The 21,830-nt window shown below is 46.0% G+C and overlaps 1 protein-coding gene across 2 annotated transcripts in view; it reads right to left on the bottom strand.

Annotated features, from left to right (window-relative positions):
* Positions 1 to 21,830, bottom strand: part of Myo16 (myosin XVI) — a 450,668-nt gene that overhangs the window by 263,450 nt on the left and 165,388 nt on the right. The gene's annotated exons all lie outside the window — the stretch shown is intronic.

The raw sequence follows: 21,830 nt of genomic DNA, 5'->3' as shown, positions 1-21,830 counted from the left end.
TCTGTTCCTTGAATCTATGTCTGTCCTTATCAGTGTTCTCTTGTTCAAAGCTAGTAGTTTATTCCCTTTCAATAGATAATATTATATATATTCAATAGTCCTAGTCAAAATTGTTGGCAGGAATTTTAGTTCTCAGTTAGATGCTGAAGAACAATGAAGCAGAGCAACGCAGGGTGAACCATGATGTCCTATAACACAGACCTGTGAGCTGGAGTAACATCCCTTAGGTTCCTTTTGTAAGATCTGTTATCCCAGCAACAGAAAAGGAAACTAAGACAGAGCTTAGGATGTTTACTTTCTCATAGATTTCTTGCTCTCTGTCTACTAGGCTGATGTGTGAAAAAGATCCTAATCTTTCCCAGAGAACTAAACAGTAGGCTCAGGATGAAGTAGCTGCATAACTAGTGTCTCAGTTGGGGCTGCTATTGCTATGATGAAACACTGAGTTGGAGGAGGAGGCAAGGTTGATTTGGCTTAGGTCTCATGTTCCTGTTCATCATAGAGAGAAGCCAGTGCAGGAAGTCAAACAGGGTAGGACCATGGAGAGGTGCTGTTCCTGGCTTGCTCCAAATGGCTTGCTCAGCCTGCTTTCTTATAGAACCCACAACTGCCAGCCCATGGTGGCACCACCCAACATGGGCTGGACTCTCCCCCATCAATCACTAAAGAGCATGTCCCAGGTGTGCCTGCAGCCAGATCTTAGAGAAGCATCTTCTCAGCTGAGACCCTCTTCTTTCTAGTGACTCTAGCTTGTGTCAAGTTGACATAAAACTAGCCAGCACAGCCAGTGAATGTAAGATCAGACACACATGCACACACAAAGACACACACAGACACACAGATATACACACACATGCACAGACACACACATACACACACACACACACACACACACACACCATCCCTGAAGAAGACACTTCAAGGAAGAGGCTTCCCTCACTGGTCAGGGGCCCTTTTCCCATGACAATGCTCTGCAATGAGTGTGAATACCCCCAGCAGGAAGAAACCCAACCTACCACCGGCTTGAGGCAGGGGCTCCCCTGGCCTTCCATACTTTTGGAATGCTGCAAGGAACTTCCCCAGGGCAGGGGTTCAGAGCAGCATTCTCTCCAGAAGGAGCTGACATCATCATGTCTCCTGAGTTTCCTCTCATGGTTTTTGGTGTGGAGGTTCCCACATCTGCTGTGGCTCCATCTCACTGCTACAACAGTCACTAAACACCAGCACTTTAACAACAGGGATTCCCCTACAGAAGAAGCTTTGGCTATGCCTGTGAGAGATGATTTAGGCAGGCTAGCTAAGGTGGAAAGATCCAGCCTTGGAAGCATCCATGACCTGTGTTCTGCAGCAAATAACAAGGAGAGAGCAAGCAGCATGCCAGCATTCCTGTCTCTCTGCTTCCTGACTGCAGGCACGTGACCAGCTGGCTGAAGTCACTGCCACCATACCTTCCCCAACAAAACAAACTTCCCTTCTCCCTGGGCCTCTGCCTCTCGCCTGGTCCACACATTAGCTTCTCTGCAGCTGTCCATCAGAGGGCAGGAAGCACACAGCAAGGGCTCCTGTGCCAGCTGGTATGGTTCCACACCCATGTAACCCCTTACTAGCTTTATACGGCCTTGGGCGGATTCCCGAGTTTCGTGAAACCGGATTCCCCAAAGAGTGAAACTGTAAACTGTACTTGCAAAGTCTGCAGGCATGACCAGGACCTGCCTGAACACCATCTGAGAACACACACTGTCTGAGTTGTCACCAAGGCAAACAGCACTAAACCAGTGTCTCAGTGAATCTCACAACACACACATACACCCTGTTCTCCACCCAGGATAGCACGGCAGGCCATGAAACATGGGCTCATGTGCATGGCCAGGCATTCAACACTCATGTGACCCTGGAAATGAGTCTTTCTCTCTCCTTTGCTGTCCAGTTGGAAGGCAGGGCTCAGAGGCCACTGGAGATATGGAGGACATTGTTTCTGGGAAAGTATTAATGATACAGCCGTGTAAGAACAGCTCCATGTCATCATGTGGGGAAAGCCAGAAAAATGGCTAGCGCGTTTCACTCCCACTTCCAGTAAGGGGCAACGTGAGCTTTATTGCAGAGCCACAGACATGTAGACAAACATCTGTGAAAGCAGCCATCCCCAGCTGCAGATGAGTGGAGTGATCTGCATGTCTGTTGTATGTGTGGTGACAGACATGTGGACTGCTCTCCCAGTGTCTGTCTGTCTAGGGAGAGTCAAACGTCTTGATGTTGGGAGCTCACAGCACAGTTCTAACAGCTGGCCTTTGGGAGACTTTAGCCCTCACAGCAATGTTCATTTAAGCAGCCTGTGTCTCAGTTTTCTTTGCCAGCTATCCTGGGTGCCAAGGCTTCTTAACTCTTTCTACATACAGAGCTTTCATTTTCTTCATGAGAGGGAAGCTGTTCCCCCATGGCCTTCTGCGAAGGAGGCCCATGTGCGACAGCAGAGAAATGCCTGAGCTTGGAGATACAATTTTGCCATGCCCAGGCACTTTCAAAGCTAGAGATGCAGGTCCTTTGGCAGGCTGGATTGTGATATATTGGAACGCAAGGCTCTTCTGTTGCTTAAATCAAATTATAAATTTCAAAGACCTGGTTTTTTTCTTTTTTCACTGAAATATGCAGGCTCTGAGAAGGTGGGTCTGCTGGTGTCTGTCAAATGTCTGGGACACTCCATTGGCCCATTATTCCACTTGGGTCTGAACAAAGGCCCTGTCTGCTCTCTGCATGAGTTGATTTCATGACCAGCTTCCTGGCTCTACAGTATTTTGAAGTTAAAATGAACACCAGCAGTGAGATCATGACTGACTTTTTTATTATCCAGCCAGCTGACCCAGGAGTGAATGTCTGCTTTTAACTTATAGTGGGTCTCATCAGAACAAAGAAACTGACTAGCTACAAAATGGAAAAAAAAAAAAACAAAACCAAAAAACTGAAATGGTCAAATGATACCATAAGGTCTAACCTGTAACATATGCAATGGGAAATGCATCAGGAATCCTGAGTTCTGTAAGGAACTGTGCTCCTTCTACTAAGAGTGATTGAGATACTCAGGAACAGCAAATCAACTTAGTTTTGTGAAGTGAAAATAAACAAGGAATTCAGTTCACTAAAAATACCATTCTCATTAAAATCTGCCACAAATTCTGTAATAATAAAGCACTGTTTCCCAGCTATTTTCACCAGAAAAAAAAAATACCATTCTTGATGATGTGCATTTAAAATATGCCAACATGTATGAATGTGTTAAATATAATCTTCCAATGCTCTTGATATCCTTGAAAATGTACTGTTTCATCTTTCAAGTTTTACTTTCCACTATGGACATGAAGATGAGAGGTGTAAGTGTGTTTGTTTCTTGGCTTCCCCGGATACTGATCCCAAGCCTTTCTGTGTGGGACCAAGAGATCAGCATCAAACAAGACACTAATTTTTCCAGAGTCAGAGTTTGCATTTTATTACATATATAAAAGCGGTTTTATTTCAAGGAAAAAGAAATGGGGAGTTGAAGGCTTTAAAGCAAAATGTGTGAAGGTGTCAGATCCCTTGGAATTGGGGTTACATACAGTTGTGAGCTGCCATGTGGGTGCCGGGAATTGAACCCGGGTCCTTTGGAAGAGCAGACAGTGCTCTTAACCACTGAGCCATCTCTCCAGTCCCTAGATTTTATTTTTAATATAACAAAAAATAATCTTAAGAGTGTCTACACATTTCATAAGTGTTAAGTAGTATTTTAAAACAGCTGAGTGGCATGCTTGATTTTAACAGCATGGCCTCTGCAGGTCACTCCAGCGGCAGCTGCAGAGCCAGCGGCGGCGGCTCTAAGTTGGGAGTAGAGTAGCTCTCAGTCCTCATCAGAGGTTTCTTTGTGCTGCGGACAGTGAACAAAGCGCAAAGAATAAGGGAAAGCGGAAGCTCAGCCACAGACAGGACAAATAGATCACACCCATCCCTAGCGCTCAGTGACCATTGCGGAAGCAGGAACAGAAGGACTATGAGGGCCAGAGGAGTGGAGGACGAGAGCAAAGTACTGCCTTCTGGGCAGGACAGAGCTGTGGCACTCAGGAGCTCACAGCAGCTGTGCTTCCTGCACAGGACCAAGCCAGGCTGCCTCCCGGCTTGGGGCGCTGTGTGTGTGTGTGTGTGTGTGTGTGTGTGTGTGTGTGTGTGCGCATGCAGGTCAGCTCCTGTGCGTGGAACTGCCTGACACTCCACACCCCCCCGCCTGCACCAGGTTTCATGTAAGTCTTGTCGCCTCAGTGAGAAACACTCCATGCCGGACACCTGCCCCCAGTCCTTCACTGCAGCTCCCTGCTCAGGTTAGTCCAGACTTTGACTATGAAATTAACCATCACAAGCTCCAAAACACCTTTCCTCAGCAGCATGGGTATCCATCGCAAGCCATTCTACCTATGATGTTATAGCTCTCCTGCTGAGCCAAACCCCTAGGCCATCAAAAAAATTTATTTGTGCAACATAGACTACAAGGCAAATCCTGACATTTCTTTCAAGAAAATAAATCAAGCACATCATGATTGCTTTTTATCATCAGGGAAGTGAAGGTGATACTTTTTATATGTGCAAAACCAACAGGGACCCCTCAAGTAAAGTGTGTACCTTAGTGCTTGGCAGATCCTGCTGGAGCCCTTGGGCACATTTACTCTCTAGTTATTGGAACTGGAAAGCCATTTAATTTCAAATTCGCCCTAAATTTTGTTCTTGATGTATTGGAGTTGGGAGTCACATATATCGTTTCCTTTAAAGAGAGTCTTTTTTAGCTCAGGCCCGATGACATATGGACCAATAAACATTTATTGGCTTGTGCTATGTAACAGTTTAATCTCAACAACTGTGTTTGTACATGGCCTTACTTAGCAATAATTCTTTGTCACATTAATATTGAAAGCTTAATAAAAGTCCATGTATTGGGATTGTAGTGATAAAATGTTACTTCTTTCTGCTTGGTTAAAATTCTTGGTAACCTATCATTTTTGGATAATTAGAAATCTACTAAAAATGGAAAGGCTATCACCAGAATGTCCCCCCTGTTATGGTTTATACCATGCCCCCTCTGAATACGTTGAAACTCTAACCCAAGCCTTCGTTTGGGAGTATGGCCATCCAGACAATGCTCGCTTAGAGGAACTGACCCTGGTATAGTGTGGGCCACTGTCTCAGGGTGCCCAATGTCCTGAATAGGAAAGGCACTTGAAGGGCGATAGAAACCTGGTGAGACACAGAGCTGGAAAGATGGAAGGAGAGCTTAGACTGATGTATTAAGAGACAAGACAACAAGACAAGCCTGGGTGTCTCTTGGGAGCTGAAAAGGAAAAAAAAAAAAAAAAAAGAGTCTTCTGGCTGTAGGCTTCTAGATGTGTGAGAAAATAAATATTTGTTCTTTAAAGCCACAGTCTGTAGACTTTATCATTGCAGGAAACTAAGAGGGTATTCTGTGTCCAGCACAATGGCCTCAGTGTTTATGCACCTTTTCTGCATTCTCATGGTGTAACCTAGCCCACAGAGTGGTGACACTAAGGGCAGGGGCAGTTTGGGGTTGATTAGCTTGTAAAGCTGGAGCCTCCAAGACTGAGATCAATCAAAGTCTTATGAAAGAGACCTCAGTCTGTAGAACTACTCACTCACTGGCCAGAGAGAAAAAAAATACAAATTATTATTTTCTAATATTTATTTACTTTTAAACACACAAACAGACACACACACAGGCACACACACACACACATACACACACACACAGAGACACATGCACAGATAGACACACATATGCCCATACAGAAATACATCTACCCACATAGGCACACATGCACTCACACACAGGTACACATGTGTACATGCACTCACACGTATGTATGTGCCTGCATGTGTTTACATTCATCATGTGCATTAGCCCCGCCTACCCCTTGGAGTCCGAAAGATTCCATTCCCTGGGACTGAAGTGATAGGCAGTTATGAGACACTGATGTATGTGCTGGGAACCAATCAGGATTCCCAGATGCTGGAAAGATGCTGGACCATCTCTCTAGCCCTTGAAATACACAAACTGATGTCATACATAAAGTGGTGCTCCATTAGAGACCCATACACAGGGGAATGATAGGGGACATTCTGAACAGCCACAGTTTATAATGGACATGAAACAACCTACTTCCCTGAAAGACAGGCTGCTCCAGACCCTTGAAGAAGCAGACCATCGGACATATCTGAGCATGTCAATAATCTCCCCCACACAAATCACACGATGAAGCACTTGGTTCGTGATGAATTTCGTAAGTCCTCCAGGAGGAAAATGTGTCCATTCTCTGCTGGCTCTTTCAGCGCACTGAAGCCGACGGAACACTGCCACACATTTCATCAGGCCAGAGTAACCCAATGCCAAAGACTACAGACTCTCATTAATTCAGGTGCCAGATCCTCAGCAAAATAGTATAAAACTGACAAAACAATGCATAAAGGTAATCAAAATGCATTTCCAAGAAGGGCTTCACTGAGCTCTCAGCAGGGCCCTGCTTCCTGCTTCCAAGACAGATACCTTCTTGCCTCTCACAGCTCCTGACTGAACTAGGCCTGTCTTGGTCATGAACCTGTATACACAGGTGCACATAAACTGATTTGGCACACACACATACACTTAAATAAAAAAAAAATCTTTAAAAATAATTTGTATCTTTATGTTATTCTGGCCAGAGGTTCAGCACTTGAAAATCACTAATGCAATATATCACACTAACAGGCAGAAAAGCTAGAAAGCACATGCTCACCTCAGCGGACATCCATGACACATTTGGTACAATCCACCGCGTGCTGATGGAAAACAGTAAGGAGCCACAGAGCATGACTCCCGTTTGACAGAGTACCCTGACAGCTAACACCAAAACAAGTCCACAGTACCCTTGTACCCTTGTCACAAGACAAGGTGGAGTCTCCTCCCATTGTGCCTTCGTCAACCAAATATGACATGAAATAGAGCTACGTGTACAATACAACCTGTGCACGGACAAACAAACAAACAAACAAAAGCATGTGCCCACGTACGAAACAGACTTCTTTCTAGGTCTCAGGATGGAGGGTCCGTGTGAAAACAATACCTTTTAGTCACTTCTCCATTCTGCAAGCGTGAGGGCTGACTACAAAAGCATGCTACTGTCGATATTAGAATCCTGGGATAAAAACTAGTTAGATCATGGACCCAACAAACTGCTCACAAGACAAGAAGGGATGGAAGCCCACCAAGAAAGCTGTTCCAACGCACAATCGGGAAAATAGCCCCCGGCGATGGGTAGGGATGCCAAGATGACAGTTGTTCCAAGCTTATCTTGCAGAATCAATAAAATCCCAATCAAAATCCTAGAAAATTATTTGGCAGACACTAACAAGCCGATGACAAAGTTTTAAAGGTTTGGAAAGAAAACTAATTATCCAACACAAAGTTGAAGGAGAAAGTGTCAGAAGGCTCAATTCATCCAATCACAAGACTTCCTGTCAAGCTATATAATTGGGATGTGTGATATTGCTGAAAAAAAATGCACAGATCAATAGACAGGAACAGAAGGTGGAGACAGACCCGCATAAATACAGACAGAGCGCTCACAGAAGAAAGGACGCATATGATACATCAGAGTGCTGTCGACAGTTAGTGCTGGGGAAACCAAGATCCGTGGGAAAAGGGACCTGACCACAGACCCTCTCTCTAGCCTCTGCTCTCCCCCACACCAAGATCAGTGGGAAAAGGGACCCGACCACAAACCCTCTCTCTCGCCTCTCCTCTCCCCCACACCAGGCCACACCATCCTTTACTCTTTCCCCCAATGTCAGCTACAGAGAACTTCTGTGAGTGCTGCCGTCAGGGACTTCTCCTAGCCCTTGGCGGCTCCCGGCTGCAGACCTACAGCTTTGGCTTACCACCTTGCTTGTGATCTGCGCCTTGTGGCTTTTAGCACACAGGCTAGGTCGCATGACGTGGCACTTAGCCCTCCTAAGAACCCTTGTCAGAAACCTTGCTTTATTCTCTCAAACTGTGGATTCCTTTCCCTCCAGGGCCCCACCATGGCCACCCCCACTCCCCCAGGAAATCACTTCCTAGAAGTAATTTGTCTCAGCGTCTTTTATATGAAGTCATAACAGACACATCTTTCCTCACAAAAAAAAAAAAAAAAAAATCATTCATGATAGATCACAGACCAAAATGTGAAGTGCTGACTTTGAAACGCTCTTCAGAGGAGAAAATCTGGATGTCGCTGAGAGGGCCTATGGGATTGTTGACACAGTACCAAAGGGCCAGCTCTAACACAAGCACCGCCATGAACATCATCAGTGTCACGACGGAAGGATAAAGGGATCCCGTGGATGAAGCTCCGCTGATTTTTCAAAAGGGTCTGCTTCTTCATGGCCTAGAATCATCCAGGTTAGGGTATCAAGTGCTTTGATGGAAACTTAAAAAATGGATCATTTTGGAAATTTGACTTTAGGGCCTGTGAAGATGTCTGAGCCTCTCAGAGCAGCTGCTGCCGTTTCAGAGGACCAGAGATTGGTCCCAGTATCCCCACAGAGTGACTGACAAAACCTGCGATTTCAGCCTCAGGGATTTGCTGCCTTCCTCTGGGCTCCTCATTTAAGTAAAAATAAATAATAAATAAAACAATTATTTTATGGCAACTGACTGGTTTTAAGTTATCAAAATAACCACTAGAAACAGAAAAATAAAATAAACGTATAGTCTCTGTACTCAGCTGAACAGCGGATGTCAATGACTTCTGCTTCTTTTAGTGTACACAGACCAGACGTTGCGTGAGCACATGTGCTGAGTGGAGGCACTTTGTGAAAACAAGCAGAACTCAGTGGCCTTCCATCTTAGGTTCTTGTTTTTTTACCTAATAGCTAATTTCACACACTCCCTTTCCTGTGTCATTAGACAGTAACTAAATTCTACTACACTTCCATCAAGAGTCATTTTACACACCCAAGTGTCCAGTTCATCACCCCTATAAATCATGAACTCTATTCTTTGTCTCCAAGCAAGCGGTTCCCACCCCTGGAATTCGCCTCCTATCTGCTATATATCAGGTGCCTGTGGCATTTGCTTCAGTGTGCCAGCTTCATGCACTGCCCCATGAGCTCACTCCATGGATGCCCTGCTTCTGTGCCAGACACATACGGATCCTCACTGCCCCTCAAACTCTCTCACCTCCCATGTCTCCTCTGTACCTTCTATCCCAAACCACTATGCCCACAAGGTCGTCCTGAGCCACTGGAATTCCAGCCTTCTTCCTGGGGTTGCTTACCTCAGCTTCTTCCACTCTCCACCCTCTCATACACCCTGTTCTGCCATAGCTTTCTCAGGGTGACTATTAACCTTTAGAGTTTCCTAGTTCTTTCTCTGTCTTTCTCTCTCTCTCCTTCCTTCCTTCCTTCCTTTCCTTCTTTCCTTTTATCCTTCATTTGTTCCTTCCTTCTTTTCTTTCCTCCTTCTCCTCCTCCTTTTGTTTGTTTTGGACACAAGGTGTATCATGTAAGTCTGGCCAGCTCACTATGTAGATCAGGCAGGCCTCCAGCTCACAGACACTTGTCTGCCTCTGTCTCCTAAGGTGTCCTGGAGGTGAACATTGCTAGGATTGGCTTGAACTGTGGTTCCCAGTTCAAACCTACTTTTTGGTGTACTGTGGCCATCACAAATATTTGTCCAAGCATGTTCATGATACAGTCATAGTTGTGCTTTTGCTGATGTTGGGGGATAATTGCACTTTTGTAAAGGTAGTATCTCTGGAGGCAGAAAAGACAGAATCTGAGTTACAGGTGGCTGTGAGCTGCCCTATGGAGGCTGGGAACTATATTTGCATCTTCTGCAAGAGCAGTCAATACAGAGAGCTTCCTCTCCAGCACCCTGCTCCCCTGAAAATTTATTCTTGAAGAATTACATGGAAACCTGAGCTCTTGAGGTCCCTCCTCCGATTCTCCCGTTTCCTTGGCCATCTCCTGCTTAGAGTTTTGAACGTGCGCTCTCTGCCCAGTAACCAATGATGTCACAGCCGAGCCTCTCCTCTTCCCCACACCCCGGTACCTGTGGGTAAAATCGTTCCCCCAGTTCTGCCTTGTAAACTGAAGGACAAACCTCAAAGTTGTGCTGTGGTTGCAAAAGAATCAAGTCAAAGACAAGAAGTTCTCTTCCTAAAAAGACATGCCAACCCTTCTTTTAAAAAAGCCGCAAGTATTTTTTAATGGACATTAAGTTTTCAATCCATGTGAGTAAAAACTAAGGTGTATAATTGTGATATCACCAGGTAAAACAGCCTTTATCTTTGTAACAAGTTGCCACATTATATATTACAAAGTGGCTTAGCTACTCTCAATTCATGAGAGTTCCTATTGCTTTAAGTTTGCTGCTAATAGTGTTTGGGACTTGGGATATTTTAAAAGTAGCAAAGTGTTATCTCACTGTGGATTTTCATTGCGGTATGGATATTTATATTGTTTTCATTTAGAATTATTAAGACTTAGAAGAACCAAGATGTTCTTAGAGTTGAATGATTAAATGAACTGTAGAACTGTCCTGATTAGGCTTTTTTTTTTTTTTTTTCCACTTGACACAAGCTAGAATTGGCTAGGAAGGGAACGTCAGCTGAGAAAATGCTTGTCTGATTGCCTGTAAGCAAGTCTGTAGAATATTTTCTTAATTAACTATTGAGATGGGAGGGCAATGCCACTCCTGGGCATGTGGTCCTCAGTTGTATAAAAAAGCAGGTTTCGGGAGCTATGAAGAGCAAGCTAGTAAGTGTTTCTCTAATGGCCTCAGCATTAGTTCCTGCCCCAGCTTCCCTTCACAATAAACTACAACTATTAACTGAAATAAACGTTTTTTTTTTTTTTTTGTTTTTTGTTTTTTTTTTTTCTCAAAAAAGAAGAAAGCCGGAAGTAAACGGGAGTGCCGCCAGGACGCACAGACACGGGTGCTCTTCTGTCTTCCCCGCCTGTGTGGTTCCACACGATTGTTTTTTCCCCATTGCTGAAACGGGCAGTTGGTAGAAATGCTACTTCAAGAGGTTCACTCAGAAAGGGTGGGGGAGTGGGGAGTGAGGAGTGGAGGGATGACTCAAGAGTGAAGAGCACGGCTGCTCTTCCCGAGCACCCAGGTTTAGCGCCCGGCACCCATGTCAGGTGGCTCACAGCTGCCTCAACTCCAGATCCAGGGCATACAAACCACTCTTCTACCATCACCCCCATGCATGTGCACGCATGCACACAGCCCCCCCAAATAAAAATAAAACAAACTTTTTAAAAAAGCTTTCCCCCTCTCTGGTGAAGGCTTCAGACATAGAAACAGCCACGTGAGGATAACCCCTACCTTCATATCTCACAACCTTTGGCTTGGGGCATCTTCTTTCAGGGCTCAGCTGAGATGCCAGAGCCCCAGGCTATGCGAGAGGTCCCAGTGAGAATATTCAGTACTACAGGCAGCAGTCGGCTCTGCAGGTGAACGCTGTGCCTGGGCTGGAAAGACCCTCTCACGGGGACCTGGCCACATCCTGACCCTCTACAGAGTCGCTCTACAGAGAGGACTCAAAGCAGCAGGTACCTGCATCTTTCATTTCCAGCAATCGCCGCCCATGGCTTCCACTATTTATGCAGAGAGAAAATCATAAGCGTGTGATTTCCCTTTGCATTCTGGAGTTTTGGCAGATAATACAGCTGGCAATAGAAGCTGGGTGGCCACTTATTCATTAAGGAGCAGTACACTGAACATTTATTATGATTAAAGTGCGCTTTGAGAATTTGATGCTTACAATTTTTATGGCAATAAAAATTAAAAGCCTTTATTATGGCCATTTAAAAATTTATAATAGCTGAATTATAGTGAAACAGAGTTTTACAGCTCTCCCTGTAAAACCACCTTAGGTCAATGGTTACTACTTCAGGAGAGGATAAATATTTATATGCGCCCTTGTTGCTGTGGTACATACCACAGCAAAGCATGTGAGAAAGGGAAAGCAATCCCAGGATTCCAAGAGTTTGACTGTGAGTAGTATGTACATTCAGCCATGCCAAGGACATCCCCAAATACTCTTACAGTTTGCTCTAATAGTAAAGGGAGGGTGTTCCCACAGGCTCTGAGGACAAAGGTGTCAGCCTGACGCTCCAGATCAAAGAAGAAAGCTCAGTGTGGCCAGTGTGAGTGCAGAAATCTAGCAGAAGTTGGATATAAAAGCTGGAAGAGCCCTCTCAAGAGTTGCTTTATAAGCAGGAAGCAAAATTAGAAGAAACCCACTGATGTGCTTGAGTGGAAAAAATAAAAGAAATAGGAAGGAAGAGGGGCATGGCTGCTCCTAAAGCATGGAGAAGGTTTGTTACAGATATGCAGAAAGCACAAGGGGAAAAGGTATCTGGAAGAGTCCACACTGGACCTTGTCAACAGGCTGAGCCAGGAGGCCCTGAGATGTGAGTGGGAAGAGAAGGACGAACAGGAAGGCCAAGAGGCCAGGAGACCAAGGTAGCACGAGGCCAAGAAAGTGGGCTAGCCAAAATGGCTGTTATACAGGATTCAGCGTAAGGGGCAGCTATGCCAGCTTCTGGCAGGGATGCCAGCATCCATCCTCTTTGATATGTTAATAAGCACCTTAGTTAGCTGTTCCTACAGTGTTTGAGACCTCCCAGGGTGACCACCAGGCTGTGAAGGATCCCTTAAAAATGTGGGCATGTGTCACAACAAAAGTTAAAAGGCAGTGGTATGCCACAGAAGCATCTGGGGGGGGGGATGTCTCCCCACAGGCCTTTGCTTGAATACTTACTCCCCGTGGTTATTTTGCTTGTTTGTTTTTTTAAGAAACCACATACACAATAAGGACATTTGCTCAACCGTGTTGGTAGCAGCTTTATTTGTAATAGCCAGAAGCTGGAAACAGCCCAGATGCCTCTCAACTGAAGAATGGATGCAGAAATTAAGGTGCATCTACACAATGGAGTATTACTCTGCAATGAAAAATAAGGAAATCATGAGATTTGCGGGTAAATGTTGGGACCTGGAAAGGATCATCCTGAGTGAGTTGTCCCAGAAGCAGAAAGACATACATGGTATATACTCACTCATATAGACATGTAATATAGGATAAACCTAGTAAAATCTGTACATCTAAAGAAACTAATCAAGAGGGAGGACCCTGACTAAAACGTTCAATCCCCATGCTGAAAGGCAAACAGAACGGACATCAGAAGAAGAAGAAAACAGGAAACGACCTAGGAACCTGCCATAGAGGGCCTCTGAAAGGCTCTGCCCTGCAGACTATCAAAGCAGACACTGAGACTTATGGCCAACTGTTGGGCAGAGTGCAGGGAATCTTATGTAAGAAGTGGGAAATAGTAAGATCTGGAGAGGACAGGAACTCCACAAGGAGAGCAACAGAACCAGAAAATTTGAATACAGGGGTCTTCCCAGAGACTCATACTCCAATCAAGTACCAGGCATGGAGATAACCTAGAACCCCTGCACAGATGTAGTCCATGGCAGTTTAGTGTCCAAGTGGGTTACATAGTAATTGGAAGAGGGACTGCCTCTGACATGAACTGATTGATCTGCTCTTTGATCACCTCTCCCTGAGGGGGGAGCAGCCTTACCAGGCCACAGAGGAAGACAATGCAGCCACTCCTGATGTGATCTGATAGACTAAGATCAGAAGGAAGGAGAGGAGGACCTCCCCTATCAGTGGACTTGGGGAGGGACATGCGTGAAGAAGGGGGAGGGAGAGTTGGGTTGGCAGGGGAGGAGGAAGGGGTAGATGGGGGGAATAGAAAGTGAATAAAGTGTAATTGATAAAATTAAATTAAATTTAAAATAAGAAAGAAACCACGGAGCCTGTGCACACACACTGTCCTCCCTGGAGCCTGCCCCGTGCTCTCCCAGCTAGGACAGACTCTCTTCAAACCACAAGCTGAAGTAAATCCTTCTTCCTTTAAGTTTTGGTAGCTTTTCTCTCATGATGACAGGACCAGAACCCAGTACAGCAAGCAGGAATTATGTACCACAAGAGAGATATTGCTTAATAATAAAGAAATCAGTAAAAAAATTGTAGAGACTATGTAATGATATTTATATGACAAAACTGCCTATTAGTAAAACCCATGCTCCTGAAGCAAGTTTTCGGGGCTGGAGAAGTACAAAGTATGTGTCTAAAGGAGTACACTCGTGACTGTCACACCTCCTGACTGGAAGTCATTGGGGTATGCTTTCTTATTTCAGGGCTCGCTGAGACAACAGATACCCAGGCTGGGAGGGAGGAGGCTGCAGCCGAATGTTGAGGGCTGAGGCCATCAGTCAGCCCTGTGAGGTGAATGGAGCCAGAAAGTGAGCAGATGCTATGACGTGATGCTGGCCATGCCCTCAGCCTTGATTTCCTAACAGAGTAGGCTCCGGGGAGGTCTCAGGAGGTACATATGTCTGGAAATGACAGTCTTTTGCCTCAGCTAAAGCTGGGATGCCGAAGGATTTCAAGTGGGTGGCTAAAAGCCAGCATTGCTTAGGAACGGGCAGGAGTCATTTCTCTTGCAGTGACAGAAGGGACATATGATATCCACTGACATATTTACACGGTTGCATATCAAAACCCCATGCTGGCCTCCAGGTTCCTTCAGCCCCACTCACACGGACTTGTTTTCCATCTCAAAGCCCACACTAGCATCTGGCCCTTCACACCTCCTCCTCTGGCATGCTAGCTCCCAGGCTGACGTAGTCCATAGGTTTCCCTGTACCCAGACACTCCGTTGATCTCCACATCATGGCAAGGTTCCTCCCCTGCTCCCTCTATCTTGCTGTGGTCTACGAGTCTCTTTCTTGCTATTCTCTGCTGTTCTCTATTCCTCTCTGCTCCCAGAGACAGCCCTGGCCATGCCCGGTCTGCTTCCTGTTCTCTCTGCTCTGGATTCTTCCAGAGGCCTCTGACTGTTCTTTCTCTTGTACCCTCCAAGTCAAGGACACCACTAGATCACAGCACACAGCATCAACTCAGGGGCCTCACGGGAGCTCACAGAGACTGGAGCAGCATCCACGGAGTCTGTATGGGCCTGAGCTAGCACATCTGCACAGATGCATGGTGGTGATGTAGCTTGGCGGCCTTGTGGGAATCTCAACAGTGGGGGCGGGGCTGTCTCTGAATCCTTTGCCTGTTCTTGGGATCCTCTTCCAACTGGGTTGCCTCATCCATCCTTGATATGTGGGTATGTGCTTAGTCTTACTGTAACTTGGTATGTGGTGGTGTTCAGTTGCTATCCCGGGGAGGCCTGCTCTTTTCTGAAGGGAGATGGAGGAGCAGCGGCCCTGGGGGAGGTGGGAACTGGGAGGCGCGGAGGGAGGGGAGGCTGTAGTTGAGAAGAAAGAAATAAATCTATCTCAAACAAACAAACACAAACCAAAACAAAACTACCTAATCATTAATTGGCTACTTTGGTGGCTTCTTTACCAGCCCCTCGCTTTCACCTCCCAAGCTGTGCACAAGGTATGTAATTTTGATGATTTCTCTGATTATCCTGGCGGGGGACACTGGGGGGCTTGATGACCATCTCTGTGGGCTGCAAGGCTTCACTGTTTACAGTGTTATCCCTTGCATTTGGGTGGACTTTTCCAACTTTCTCCAACAAGTATGTTCAGTTCCACTGGGCTACGTCTTCTGAAAATAAGTAAGGAACAAAACTGTCTTGGGGGTGAAAGCTCAGAGCCCCTCTGGCATGTCTCTAGTGAGCCTCGGGTCTGCTAAATGCAAAGGTGAGAAGAAATTTAGACACGTTAACACTGTCTGGGGAGCGAGCTGGAACCGCATCTGAATGGACCTGTCATCACAAGAAAGCCTAATAAGAACGTGTTTCTGAGAAAAGGACCAGAAAAGGGTCACAAGGTGAGGACCGTGGGAGCCATGCAGTCCAGGAAATGCAGCCTAATGTCATGTCACTGAGGCTGCCCCTCCCAATACGCCAGGCACGCCCTCTGGGTGAGGCTCTGTGTGTAGCCCACGTAGGTGCCTGGTGACTGTTTGCTGACCAAAGCCTGCACAAAACCAGCCAGTGCCCCTAAGTCACGGTCATTCATCTACTCATTGTCCCTAGCAGCCTTGCTAAAATACACGTGCGGCTGGGCCGAAGACTCCATACCTTCCCGAGCAAAGAAGTAAATCAATCTGGGAAGCTTTAGACACACACGGAAGGTTTGGGGAAGTGATATTCTCTGTCTCTCAGTGTGCTGCACCAACGGCCTGAATGTATGATCTCTCACTAGTGTCTTAGGTACCAGCACGTGTTAGTCATGTCTTCCTTTGGTTAAAAGTAATGGCTCATGGTTAGGGCTCTTACTGCCAAGCCTTCACCTGAGTTACATCCCTGGAGCCCACATGGCAGAAGGAGAAAACCCGTAGCTCTAAGTTGTCCTCTGACCTCTAAATGCACACAGTGGCACACTCCTGGGCACACATTCACACACACACAGTAACTAAATGCTCAAAGAATTTTAAAAAGCATCTTATCCCCACTTTAATCTTCCACTCAACAATGTTTACACATATAAGCAAAAGAAACCACAAAATGTTTAGTCTGGTCTTGAACCTTGCATGAGGAATATGGTCTGCAATTTTTTCTATTTTTGCCTACCATATCTGAGTGGCTCACAACTCCCAGAAATATGGCCTCCACATTGCCCAGGAGATTCTCCAGGCATTTCCCTTGCCTTCATGACAACGCAAGCCCGGCTTTCTTTATAAATGTGGCTTCTTTTCTCTCTTTTCAGCCTCCTGCGTCCTAAAGATAGTTTATAATTGGCTTGCTTTTCAAATGCTCTTTCTGTCTTTAGAGCCCACACTTCCTGGACTGATCTGATTTCCTGCTGGCTTCTGTTGCCTTCACGTGCAGATACGACTCCCGCAGGCTCTGAGTTCCACAGCCAGCAGCCACTCCTGTGCTTCTCCAAGCAGTATCCAGGAACCCCAGTGCCAAAATGTCCTACACAGGACACATGGCCCTTAACTTACAGAGTCTCCGCTCATGTCTACTGTTCTGTCCTCCAGGTTTGGAGAACACTGTTGGCTCATTTACATATATATTAAGATGTATATTATACATGTATATATGAATATATGTGCATATGAATGATACACATTAAACACTTCTTTATTTCTTGCTGTGGGAAGTGGATTATGCATGCCACTGTGTGTGTGTCTGTGTTGTGTTTGCATGTGTGTCTATGTTTCTGTGTGTGTGTGTTTGTGTTTGGAAGACAACTGGTTGGAGTGAGTTTTCTCCTTCCACTCTGAGGGGTTTTAGGGATCAGGCTTGTTGGCAAGTTCCTCTCCTCTCTCAGCCATCTTTCTTAGATCCTGGACATGCAAACATCCTTAAATCCTGCCCTTCTTGAAAGCAAATATGAAGGCCACAGACAAGGCTGTGGCTCTCATCTTTAAATCGCGGCACCTCTGTGTCCTTCACTCACTGACACTCACAGGGACTATCGTCCTTTAGTTCCAGGATGTCCTGCAGGTTGTTGTAATAGTCTCTGGGGCATGTGATGTCTCATGTCTTCCTCCATGCTGTGGCCCACAGCTGCCTGCCTATCCTGGGAGCAGCATATCCGTTTCAGCTCCAGGCTGTTCTGCTTTTGTCCATCACAGGCAAAAGCTCTGATACTGGATAGCATGCAAATCATTTGTAGAAACACTTCAGTGTATTAAATACTAATAAATAAATCAGTGCAGCACATAGGATGAGGCAGGGTTAGTGCAGAAACCATATTTCCCAGTTTCTGTCAGTGTCCAACTTGTAGCAGAGTTTCAAGAAAGTTGCTTTTTTTTTTGGAGTGTTGGAGACTGAACCCTGACCTTCCACCATTAGGTAAATGCTTTGCCAACTACACATCAACCACTTTTATTTGAATGTTAGTATGTGACAGGGTTTTGGTAAGTTTCCCTGGCTGGCCTTGTGACTACGGCTTTCCCAGGAATGACTTAAGGGATCTGTATTGCCCAGTTTCAGATCTGAACTCACCTGTGCACCTTGAGATCCTTTTGGGTTCTCAGGTGAGGATGCAAGAATGTTTTATCAATTCAAGACCCTTACACTTTGCCAGAGCAGTTTAGTGATGCTACAAAATGACACTTGTGGGCATCAGGTGTCATTAGGAGGAAGGCGGCAGGTCCAGATATGGGGACGGTAATGTGCTGGGGACAGACGTGAGCTGGGAGGTGACCAGTTCTCATAATCTGCCACCTGACATCTTCCTGATGTGAGCTCCTGGAATTACGGAACTAAAGTTACACATGTTCTCACTTTGAAAGGAGAGTGAGTCATGCTCACAGGAGCTGTTCTGCTCTGTCTGTAAGGCTATAAGACTCTCTGTACTGCCAACTAGGCCTCTTTCCTGAGGGGAGCTCTCCAGCATTTGACCATGATTTACTCTCTCTCTCTTAATCTCTGCTCAGACGGTCAGACAAAATATCTATCAATTAAGCATCCTTTATCCTCTCACAGGCAACCTCATGGCATCAGCTTTAAGCTACACTGTGCTGAGAGTTTAAGACCTCCCTGGTCAGCTCTATGCGATAGCATTGTTTGCTCTCTCAGTGGTGTAGCTTGGGGTGTGTGTGCATGCGAGAAGGCACTAGGGTAAGATGGAGGCCATCTTGTGCACATGCCCTGGGAAGGACTGAGCCTGCAGTGAGCTCCAGGCACAGTCTGTAAAGGGCCAGTGGGCTGTTCCTTGCCTAGAGCCGCCCTGGCATCCTCCTGTGTGGTGCTGCTTTCGTTTACTGGCTTAGTTTCCCCAGGCAGATGGCACAGTCTCACCCTGGATGAGGCGGCATGTAGGCGGTAGCCACAGGACCCTACTGTGTGATTCTGAGGGTCAGGCTGGGGATGAGCCAGCAAACCAGGCTGGTCCCAGGGCCACAGACAGCTCTTCATGTATGAGGACAACTGAGCCGAACGATCTAACAGCAGCTTCGACTTCTGTCTTAATGTTTCCTTAACAGTCTATTTCCACTTCGGCCACCAACTAAGTAGTCACATGTGACGATATCCACTGGATCCTCACCTCTGTTTCTTGTATAAATTCAAATCACAGATTTATTACATGTCTGCTTGTTCTTGACCAACAGAAAATGCTCAATGATAACTTATTCTATCTGGTACCATTTAACTTTTTCAAATTGACTCTTCAATGCTAACATATATGTATGTATATGCCCTCAATATGTTCTGTAATGTATGTATTTCCACCTGACTCGTGGCAATTAACCAATTAACATTTCAAAGACTTCCCTTTCAAATCTTCAGTTGTTACAGGAAGGAGTACAATGCCGTGTCAGCCAAACATTCCAGCATTCTGCCTTTCCATGTGCTCTGTCTGAGGTGAGCTCCTAAGTAGGTTGGCGTCCACAAACATTGTTGAGCCTGGTGCTTCTATGCAACAGTCCCTAAACTTACACGTCAGCTTCTGAACAGCAGCAGCCACTGTGTCCATCCTGGGTTCTGTTACACACATCAGCAAAAGGGTTTAGCTAACATAACAGACTGATAGGTGAACATGACAGGATGGCCAGGATATATAAAGGCAGACAACGTAGCAGAATGTGTGTGTGTGAGAGAGAGAGAGGATGTTTGTGTGTGTCTGTCTGTGTTTGCATGTGTGTGTCAATATGTGTGCATGTGTGTCTATGTTTGCATGTGTGTGCCTGCATGTATGTATGTGTGTGCGCTTGTGTGTGTGTGTATTCCATAGAGTAGAAATCCCCCACATGTCCACAGAAAGGCCACAGGTATTATGCTTACTTTCACACAGAATTCAGAGACATGCAGAGATGCCTTCGCTTGCTCAGACCACCAGTAAAAGCCTTCTGAAGGTTTTCATGTCATACGTTGATTCAGAGAATATAGTCTGTAAAGTCTGCCGCAGGGGTTTTCACTTGGCAAGGCCTGGCTCAAGCTTTCTGAATTAAATAATTTAAAAAGGAGCGGGCTTCATCATGTCTTCATGGAGGATGATAAAACAGCCAACATATAAATGACCCCACACCATATTTCTATTAATATTAAAATACCTAATGGAGCAGCTGGAGTACATGGAGAATCAGAAAAGGAATGAAGGGAGGAAATAATCCCAGCTGTAGAATGTGCAATGTGCCGCGTCTCATCTCTGAGAGCCACACAATGGCCACGTCTTTACAGTGTTCCCGTACTACGGCCTGTTTCCCAATGCTTGCACACAGAACGTTTCTGTAAACTTAAATGTAAAGGCGTGTCCGACTCCATGCAGCATGCTTTGCTAACAGGCATCCTACTCAGCAGTTCCGTATAGAGTAGAAAGGACCAGCCTCCGCGTCTGGGACTGAGTGTGACTCCAGGCTGCTCCTCTGAGGACAGAAGTCAGGCTGTCACTTCTCCACAGCTTTGGGGAAAGCCATGAGGTGTGTTCCCCTGACCCATGGACAAGAAAGCCTGGCTACCCTCTCATCACTGCCTCATGAGAAATAAAATGCGGAGAAAACTTGCAGAATCTGCCCCAGTGGATGACCTGGGCCGAGTCTCACAGTCTGAGCGCTGCTCCCAGACCAAGGCACAAGCAGGGACCTCGTCTGCTGAGGTTCCACACCTTGCAAATGCTTTCTAAAGAGCTGGAAGAGGCCAGACAGCTCCCAGGAACATATCTGTAAGGACGTGGGTCCTAATTCTCGGCTTTATCCTCATGATCGAACCACTGCCCTAAATTCCTCACATCCTTACCATTCTCTGGAGCAGTAGGAGTCTAAAGTGAATTTTAGGGGATACATTCATTAAGAACATTCTACAGAGTCCTTGAATTACTTGGGTAATTACTTGCGTGTGACATGTGTGTATACACACATGTAGATGTGTGTGTCATGTGTGTACCTTTGTATGTGTGTTACATGTGTTTATACATACGTATATGTGTGTGGTATATGTGTGCACATGCACATATTCATGTGTGTGTGTGTGTAGTGTGTGTACGCACATCTGTGTTTGTACAGGCAAGTACATGTTTGTGTGTATAAACATCTGTATATGTGTGTATTGGTGTGTATGTAGACATACGCATGGCATGTGTGTCTGTCTGTGTTTATGTGTGAAGAAGTCATTTCTTGGGAGGTAAGAGGACAGCCACAGTCTGTCATTGCTCAGGCACTGTCTGGTTTCTGCTTGTTGCCTTTGTTTTGAGGTAGGATCGCTCATTTTTTTTTCCTGGGACATGCCAAGAAGGCACAGCCGGGTCAGCAAACCCTTCTGCCTCAGTTGCTCCATCTCCAGATTACAAGGCCAGTCTGTGGCACCTGGCTTGTTGTGTGTGTGCTCACTGCAGCTCAGGTCCTCAGGAGCAGCAGGCACTGTGGCATCTGAGCCACCTGCCCTCCCACTGGCTCCACACAGGCCTCCCTCATGCTCTCAGCTGCTGGCCCTCTTGCTGCCCGCTGGGCACCTCGCTCCTTTTCAGGTCTTCTCACAGCTCTGTCTCTGGGTTTGACAAAGCTGTATATTTGTCCTCTTCAGTGTTAGGAACTCCAGGTACAACAAACCCACTGACGGCTCATCACTGCACAGCCCAGGTCTAGGTGCTAAGTGGATTTTCTGCTCCACCAACTCGGACTGTGTTAAAAACTCAGGATTCCTAACTGCAGAGGCCACCCACCAGCCGTGCTGTTGCTGAATTCACGGACATCAGTCTGTTGTTGGTGTCATGGCATTTCTTCTCCACCTACAACACAATTCAAATGTGCTGCTCTGCTTTCTGGCCAGCACCCTCTCCCTGACTCTCACAGCAC

The sequence above is a fragment of the Meriones unguiculatus genome, chromosome 4 (assembly GCF_030254825.1).
Source record: "Meriones unguiculatus strain TT.TT164.6M chromosome 4, Bangor_MerUng_6.1, whole genome shotgun sequence".
NCBI lineage: Eukaryota > Metazoa > Chordata > Mammalia > Rodentia > Muridae > Meriones > Meriones unguiculatus.
This window is presented reverse-complemented; position numbering and strand designations above follow the sequence as displayed.